This window comes from Triticum dicoccoides, chromosome 5B (assembly GCF_002162155.2).
Source record: "Triticum dicoccoides isolate Atlit2015 ecotype Zavitan chromosome 5B, WEW_v2.0, whole genome shotgun sequence".
NCBI lineage: Eukaryota > Viridiplantae > Streptophyta > Magnoliopsida > Poales > Poaceae > Triticum > Triticum dicoccoides.
The window spans coordinates 57,042,434-57,051,636 of NC_041389.1; the positions used below are offsets into that span (position 1 = coordinate 57,042,434).

Sequence of the window (9,203 nt, forward strand, 5' to 3'; positions counted from 1 at the left end):
GCCATGACATCGCCGCAAGGATTAGCTAGAGGGGGGGCGATTTCATCCGGTCTGAGTAGCTATGGCCTCAAGGAGCTCCATCAAATCCAGGGCCTCCCAGTCGGGCACCAATGCCTCGTGTACGAAGCAGGAGGTGGGTCCCTTTTTCCAGTACAACACATAAGTGGCATAACCGTCGGCCGGCTAGCGGTCCTTAATTTCACATTTTAGATTTACCGCTGTCTAGTTATCAGATGAATTTTCGGCCTTTCGATTTTTTTAGCATAGTGAGCCTTTCCTTTATGGCAACAAGCCATCAACTCCCTGCACAATAGTGGCATAAACAACATTTGGGATGGATTAACGTAGTACTGTGTCCCTTGACTCGATTTACACTAGGGTTCCAAACATAGCGAGGCATGAAAATTGTGAGGCTGCTATCATGCTATGTACAGTAGCCTTCGTCAACCAATGTGTAAACTCCGTAGAAACATTCGCCTTGCCTACTGTCCTGGATTGTTAAAAACTTAAAATGTGTTTACGGACCAAGTTACCTTTGACTGTTTGGCCATTGCCCCTGCTGCCGGCAAATGAGTCAGGCAACGAGGTCACACATAGATTAGAAATGTATTGTTGCCGGCCATTGCCCGTGCTGCCGGCAAATAGCCCACCTTAATTGGCTGGTAGAGTGATGAATTACGAGTCTCCCTTACGGCAACAAGCTATCAACTCCCTGGTGTAGTTAATTAGATTGTAAATTAATTAATGAACAAGACCAGTTAGATTTTTGGGTGGAGTACGTGTGATTGCTTTTGGTTTTTTTTCGACGTGTTCAGAAATACAATTTTCAATTCAAGGACGGCCAGTGGTAAGTGCGGGGCTCGCCCTTGTATCGAGAAATAAGGATCCAGGCCCTTACCGGACGCTCTCAGCGATTAGTGACTTCTGGCCGTTGGATCAATTTGCTTGATGCGTTTGAGACCGTTCGATCGATGCGGTGAAAAATTCTGGCCGTCGGATCGCCCTCCCGCGCCTGTAGCAATGAATAGTTACTGCCCTCTCCCGGTCTCTCTCACTTCGCGGCCTCGTTCCGGTCTCGCTGCCGTGTGGGTAACGAAATGATGGGCCCGCGTGTCATTTGCTTGGGCTGGGGATGCGGTCCGTGCGAACCGTCTGCGTGCCACGCGCTGGTAAAAGATCTCATGCCACCGCCAAAATTTCCCTGCCCCGCCGAGGGTATTTTGGGGTTTTCCGGCGGTGGCACTGTGCGTGCTCTGCGCTGGTTGGGTGAGGGAGTCGATGAGGTGGGGGCGGGCGGCTGGCTTGCCCCTTCGAGCACCCCATTCGTCCTCTCCTCCCTTGTCTTCTCCACTCGACGCCGGCTCGCCTCCCCTTCGATTTGCCGTCGTTCTCAGGTGGATTTCCTCTCGCTTTGCGCCGGCGCTCGTCCTCCTCGATTTGCCGCCGTATCTTACCGTCTTTTTTCTTCCCTGGATGCTTCGCAGTTGTGTCGGTCGCGTCGCGTGGGAGTCGATTTGCGGATTGACGGAAGAGAGAGCACGGCGGAGGGCTTCTGAGATGGCTGAGGTGACTGGTTGCTGCCTTGTTTGTCTTTCTGATTATGATTTATACGTGCTCACCTGGGGCTCTGTTTTGTTTTAGGGATCTGTCTAGGGTTTGTGTGTCGATCTATTCTGCCTGGGGTCTTCTTGTCCTCTTGGGTTTTCCGACGCTGAGATGGCTGAGGTGATTGTAATTTTCTTTTGTTTGTCTCCTTGTTTGTGATGTATCTGTGGTTATCAAGGGGCTTTGTTGATTTTCAGGGCTCCGTCTAGGGTTTGATTGCTGATTCGTCGTGATTGAGGTCTGCTTGTGCTCTTGCCTTCCTCAATCTGCTCTCGCTGGTTCTCTTGCAAGTGATTCCTTCCTCACACGCCTGGGCTTCTTAATTTTAGATATGTATGTCGTGTGACATGATGGTTGAGCCCTACAATGTCACTCTCTCGGTTCACCAGCTGGTGGGTAATGCCGAGGAGTGCATGGTGCTGGGCAACAGGGCCCTCACCTGTTTCCGCACCCTCAAGCTGACCACACCTAGCTGTAAGCAGATCTGTGACATCAAGTTATATTACCTGCCTGTACTTTTGTTACTACTGTGAATGCTAAATGATCATTATGCTGGCAACGTGGTCAATTATATAAGCACTGTACAGTAAATTCTTGAAGAAGCTTATTTGTCAATTGTCATATTGTGGTAGTTTTGTTCGGTGATCCAAGCTGACTGCTTGTAGTGTCAAAAATGTTGTCAGCAACTTATACTAGCTGGTTGATGTCATTAGTTAATTATATCACCTAACAGCCATCTAAGCAGTGACTTATTCTGTTTTACGTTGAAGAAGTTCATCTTCCAAATATTTTGCAAGTTTTATTTTGGTCGTATGAACAGCCATCTAAGCAGTCCTCAATCTCGCTGTAGTGTCGGCGGGATGGTGCAAGGCGCAACTCCGACGTGGTTCCTCGCCGGTTGGATGGCATTCAGGTGCAACCCCGGTGCCCACTGAGTACTGCCTTGGTTACAACCTCCCTCAGTAAGCTCCATCTTCCCCTGCTCTGCTTCGGCTACTATATGGGACATGGCCAGGGCTATGATGATCATCCAGAAACATGAGACGGATCGAAACCTGAGCGTTCTCAGCGATTTGGCACATCCGGCTGTCCATTTCGTTTGCTTGATGTGATTCCGACCGTCGGATCAAGCCGTTGGAAGACCTCGTCCGTCGGATCGAATCCTGCCCCCCTATAGCATGGATAAATGAGCAGTTACCTCCCGGTAGTGCCACCGCACGTAAAACTGGGTGGCCGCTGGGGGCATTTTGGTCATTTCACATGGGTGAAAAAAATCCAATCATGGCATATGGGTGTGACCTGCCCGTCGCTCCTCGCACACATATGGGCGATGATGATTAGCCGTGGCTGAAATAAGTGTGCCTTTGAGCAATCAAGGCACCTGTGGGTATCAAGTTGGATCCTCCCTCTCGTCTCTAGAATCCTTTTTGGTCCTGTGATACTTATTGTTCTGTCCTTAGATGGTCATTCTTGTTGAGTGATAACCAGGGCAGTTTCACTGTATAAACAGATTGGTCTGGTGATAAGAGATGATGGGGGTAGATTATATGATCTAGGAAAGGCAAGTTTGAGCCCACTATGCATTGAACACTGAATCCTTTTTATTTGTATTTAAAGGTGTTGCTTATTTATGCTCCAGTGTTTATAGCCGTCTTATGTAAAGATTTCTTCTCTCTCATACCTTTATTTCATATAAGTTGTTCTTGATCTTTTACTGTTTTTTGTTGGTCCTTGATCTAATGTGGTTAAGATAAACTGTGGGAAATAGTTCTGGATTTGTTGTATGGTAGTTTGCAACTGAATTTGTGACTATTTCGGATACTGGCCCCAATTAAGGTTATCTTGAAATCGTGGATGCACACGTGGTTTGTGTTCTTTTATCATGGGGTATCTGTTCTTTTGCACATTGGTAGAAAGTTGGTTATTGTCAGGTAAGTCCATCTCCATTAATGCCCTCCCACATATTTCCTTTATGATGCTGGATGTTATTTGTTTCTGTGAGCACATTTGACGTAGACCCAAAACCTACTACTAAATGGTTCCAATAAATAATGCATATGGACATAGAACTCTTGATCAACATTTGTGAGAAGACTAAAAAGTGACCTAATACTGTATGCAAATCACAGTCATGCCAATTTCAGTATTGTCTAAATTAATCACGGTGAAACTACATCTGCTGTTCTAGATTCAAGTTGAGTCTTGACCTCTATAATTATGTACTTGCTTTTCCTCTCCATAAGTTTCTAGCATTCTGAATGTATCCTATTGGCACATAATTACATCAATTTTCCTTGCAAATCAACTTAGAAATCCATTGCCCCCTCTACAAAATCAACTTTCAATGGATCATGCCCATGCATAACTTCAGTTTTGGCTGGATTTTGGACCTGACAAACATTAGTTGTATATGTGTATTTAGGTAAAGAAAAGACATGGTATTCAAACTATTCTGGTTTCTCTATTAAATCAAAGATGACAACGACATCGACAAACCTCTGTATGCTCTGTACATTTCCTCCTTTCGGGACATCAAAGGAGGGTTCAATTTGAGGTTTTCTTTTGGGGCTGATTATTTTTTGCTTAATTTCATCTTTGCCTCAAAATGTTACTCTGTGAATGATACATGCTAGAACCTGCCTGGGAATGGATATAACATAACATTTTGCCTTTAGGGAAATCTGTTTCACATATGTACAAGAACATTGTTTTCCCTGAGGTCTAGGATGTGGTGCTTGTGAAACACCCGTCGCTGTTGGTTCTAGGATCAGTATTGGCCTTCGCTTTTTGTGTCATGTTTATTTAGCTCTTGGTTGCTGGCGAATGTAATTGGATACTTGACTATCTTATTTAGTCTGCCTGCTATGGATGTTGTTCCTCTATGTTCATGCCTTTATTACTTCCTGCCTTGTATTCACGCTTGTGATGTCGAACTTCATGTCAAGTAGCTGCGATTTTAGTGTCAAACTTCATGACAAGTGACAATCTTTTGTGGTATTATAAATGATCTGAAATCGAAGGTGAGCCTTGGCGCAGTGGTAAAGCTGCTGCCTTGTGACCATGAGGTCATGGGTTCAAGTCCTGGAAACAGCCTCTTACAGAAATGTAGGGAAAGGCTGCGTACTATAGACCCAAAGTGGTCGGACCCTTCCCTGGACCCTGCGCAAGCGGGAGCTACATGCACCAGGTTGCCCTTTTTTTTTTATAAATGATCTGAAATCAATTCTGCTTTCTAATCTGTTACCATCTTTGGGCATCAATATATCTTGCTCCTACAGTAGTTAATTGTTTTTCCTTAGCTTTGTTGTTATTCTATTTGAATGCATATGCTAGATCTGGGCTACCACTAATTTATCATTACATGTTTGACCAAACGTTGGGACTGGCACCCCGCGCCAAGGCGCGATCCCAATGTGCTCACAGAAATCCATTTAAATGGGAAAACACCTTGCGGCTTGGATGTTTATAGTGAGATGTCAAGAAATCTAGCTTCTAGATTATTATATACATGTTTCCTATTTTATTCTATTTGCGTAACACAATAGGCAAGGAATCTTTTAGTTCTTTGCATCAACATGTCTGTACCATGTACTCCCTCAGTTCGAAATTACTCGTCCAAGAAATGAATGTATCTAGATGTATTTTAGTTCTAGATACATCCATTTTTGTGACAAGTAATTCCGAACGGAGGGAGTATTTGATTTTGTCTTGGTACACACATGACTTGATCATGTGAATGATCAACACCAGTCACATTATGGTAGTTCTTTTACAAGTAACAGAAATTAATTAATCCCTCCTCCTACTGTATAGAGGTTGCCTCTACAAGCAACAGAAATTAGCGAATGCCTCCTCCTACTGTATAGAGGTTGCCTTAACATATTCCCTCCTTAGTTTTCAGTGTCCTACTGTTACGGTTTAATTTCCTTGGAGTTTCTTTGTGATAGTCTAATGGGCAGTCACTGTTTCTTCTATGCATGAAAGCACAAATTGTGAAGGAAATAAAATGCATGTGTGTGTGTGCGTGTGCGTGCATGCGCACATGTGTGTGTATGTTCTGTTTACTCTCTTTTTTTCCCCTTTGATTTCTCCACCAAACTGTTGGGTTCACTTGAAGGCAAGGATGTTATTGATTTACTACAGCAGGAATTTTTATAGAAAATATATAGTTTTTCTTAATGACGAGGGCCCACCCTTAGATTTCTGTTATCATAAATAGGTGTCCTATAGGAGATACAAAGTATATAGCGTTTTTTTAGTTTTCGCTTTCTGTCTTTCATTTTCAGTTGGTCTATTAGTGTGGTGCTTATTGTACTTCTTTTGGAAAGAAGGCCAGTAAGAAGATGGCACCATCCATCTCAGTGCCATTGATTTTTTGTTTGGGTAATTAAAAATTCAGTATACATAGAGTATTTTCTGTTTTTTGCCACTGAAATCCATGGTACTAAGCTATTTGCTTAATCTATTAACATCCAACATACTTCATAGGTTAGGCAAATGCAACCTATGCCTCAGCTAATTGATATATTAAACCTCCCTACCATAATCAGAACTGGCATGATGCAAAACTCACATGCTGTAACCTGTTACAAAGGGGGGGGGGTATAATTTTGTTATTTTGTACATTTTGTTCTTTGGTTTTGATCTAAAGGACCAAGTGGCACCTAGCTTTTCATCGATCTCTCTGTCATTGTTCATTATCTAGAACCATGCATGATATTGCATCTGGGCACTTAAATCTCGGTTTTAGTTTTGTAGGTTGTGCATATCCAAGATGGAAATCATCTTGCTCTATCATTTGGTGGGCTCAATCCCGGCAGCAATTTTTTGGTTGCTCTATTATGGGGCTGTTTTGATTGATACCAGACGCTAGATTATTGAATCACTACTTTAGACATGCACTTTGTGCCATTTTGTGGTAATGACTAAATATGTCTTGTTTGCCATACTTTTGGTATATATATGCTGCCTTGCCCTTTGGCAATGCTGTGTTTTGGTGTAAATTTATTGTCCTGGTCTAATCCATTCTGAGCAATCACTTTATTTCCCTTTGGATGTGGAGCAACACTTGATGTGGAGCTGCGCCGGAGCAGCGGAGCGGTGGATCTGCGGCGGCGCCGTCGTCCTCAAGTTGTCATCATCCTCATGATTCCACGCTTGGTAGGTCCTCTCTTCTCCTGACTCAGTACTTGCAATATCTTGGAGCATCTTGGAGACTTGCAGTATCATCTTGGAGTAGTTAGAGTATTCCAAAAAGATAGTGGTTAGTGGAGGAAGAGTTTATTCAACATATTCCATCTCAAGATTTAAGTGCAGTACTCCTTGCTATAATTATTGCAGTGTTGCTATAGTTTTGTTAAGTACAGTACTCCTTGCAGTAAATATTCAGAGAAGGTGTTAATTTTGCACATGAAGCTATTGTTAATGGGTTAGCTGATCTGGTGTACTGTTATTCAGAGAAGTTGTACTGCTAATTACAGTATTCAGAGCACGGTTAATTCTGGACTAGCTTGTTTCTGTTAATGGAGTAGTTATTCAGAGAAGGTGATCTGGTGTAGTAGCTTGATCTGGTGCAGAAGTTTGATCTGGTGTAGTGATTTTTCAGAGTAGTAGCTGATCTCGTGCAGTACTTATTCAAAAACTTGATCTGCTGCAGCTTCTCTTCTCTTCTCTGCTTAACAGTAGCAGTGCAGCTCTAGAGAAGTACTCCATTAACAGTAGCGGTGAAGCTTCTCTTCTCTTCTCCTCTCTGCTTACAAGATTAGTATTCCAGTACTTTCAGTAGTTGAGCTAGCTCTTCTATTCTCTGAATACAGTAGCCGAGGTACAAAAAAATTGTGAGTACAGTATGCTGGAGTAATATGCTGGGAGTACAAATAATTTTGGCCTAATATATGGAGTACTCTAGAAGTAGTTCTTGAGGAGTACAAACAATTTCAGTAGAGGTTCTCTTATCTTCTCCTCTAGAGCTTCTCTTATCTTTATTTCTCTGTTGGAGTAGCTGTTGAGTACTAGCAGTAATTAAAATTTCTCTTCACTTCTCATCTTGCGTCATTAAACTCTCTCTTCTCTTCTTGCTTCATTAAACTCTCTCTCTCTCTCTCTCTCCCCTTTCAGTTAACTCAAACACACACACACACACTCTCTCCCTCCCTCCCTCCCTCTCCCCTTTTCAGTTAACTCAAACATGCATTCTCTTCTCTGAACTGTTTGTTATGTAAAACTGTTGGTGATGAACTGTTGCTGCTATGTCAAACTGCTGCTACTATTTCTGCTGATGTACTCAATTACTACTGCTGGAATATGTCAAATTACTGCTGCTACTGTGCTACTCAATTACTCAAGTGATCAATTGATTGACAGGAGAAGGAGCAGCCGCCATGGAGTACTCCAGGAGTGGGTCATGCCCAAAGGGACCACGCCCAGGAGATGGTCGTGGGTCAAACTGCTGCGCCATGGGGCTGGTGCTTGTGATGTGCGACGGGGAGAAGCAGAGATCTGGGAACGCATGAATGATGGATGCGCGAAGGATGAGCGCTTGGGACCTAGATAATGGATGTGTGGATGATGGATTCTCCTGGGACCTGGGAGCGATGGAGGATGGGCGCCTGGGAGCGACGAGGAGAAGCAATTTGAAATACCGGGATCAACGGAGGAAGATGACTTTGGGGATAGTGATTCAAAACAGGGGTCGCGATGTAAATTCCTTCGTTTTCACTTGGCCAGAACATTTTCATCAATGACATAATTCGGAACAGAGGGAGTAGTTTCATGTCGGTATTGAGAACCATCGTGTCTCGCTCCTATCACAATTAAATATTTCTCCTTAACTGTATTGTTATCATATATGAATACACATGAAAACCTGGATTACTATCGACTAAGCATTCCTTGCTTGACCAAAAAGTTTGGACTGGCACCCTCGCGTCAAGGGTCATTCCTGGGTGCAAATGCTATGCCCGGGTTCCTACTAAGATAGTGTTACATGTTTTGTGTGCAAATGCTATACCCGGGTTCCTACTAAGATAGTGTTACATGTTTTGGCAAAACGTTGGGACCGGCACCCTCGCGCGCGATTCCGATCTAGTTTAAGAGAATGTACGGAGGCTTAACCACCCACTCCATATTGAGCGAACAATGTCGTCGATGGCATGGATGTTGGTGCCATTGCTATTAGCTGCATGGGCAGGCAGGGCCTCTAGCTCATTGGTGGCGAAGCCAGGCTGCCAAGCGCGATGTGGCGACATCGACGTCCCCTACCCGTTCGGCATCGGTGCCGGCTGCTTCGCCCGGGCTTCGAGATCGCCTGCAACAACATGACGCCGTTTTTGTCGGACATCACCGTTGGAGGCGACATGCGCCTCGCCAAGCCCGTGCGCGTGCGCGTGCTGAACCTGTCAGTGGCGCCGAGCGCGCAGGTCCAGGTGGTGGTGCCTATGGCGCACCAGTGCTTCGACGCCGCCGGCAACGAGACCGCCGGCAGCTTCGACGGCAGGCTGAAGGTCAACAAGCTGGGCGTGTATCGCTTCAATGAGACCGCCAACGAGCTCTTTGTCCTGGGCTGCAACACCGTCTGCTACGCTGTCAGCGATCAAGTG

At 44.5% G+C, this 9,203-nt stretch overlaps 1 long non-coding RNA gene across 4 annotated transcripts; it reads left to right on the forward strand.

Moving 5' to 3' along the window:
• The first annotated feature begins 1,276 nt into the window (after positions 1-1,276).
• Positions 1,277-8,489, forward strand: LOC119307346. 4 transcript variants are annotated; one of them, XR_005149268.1, is made up of 8 exons: positions 1,277-1,394; positions 1,485-1,566; positions 1,642-1,725; positions 1,803-1,843; positions 1,935-2,079; positions 2,456-6,765; positions 7,262-7,328; positions 7,969-8,489. It is a non-coding gene; the product is annotated as an uncharacterized LOC119307346 (long non-coding RNA). The 4 variants fall into 4 exon arrangements; XR_005149270.1 differs by lacking the exon at positions 7,262-7,328 and having other exon boundaries at positions 2,456-6,523; positions 6,668-6,765; XR_005149269.1 differs by lacking the exon at positions 7,262-7,328 and having other exon boundaries at positions 2,456-2,567; positions 6,356-6,765.
• The last annotated feature ends 714 nt before the right edge of the window (positions 8,490-9,203 follow it).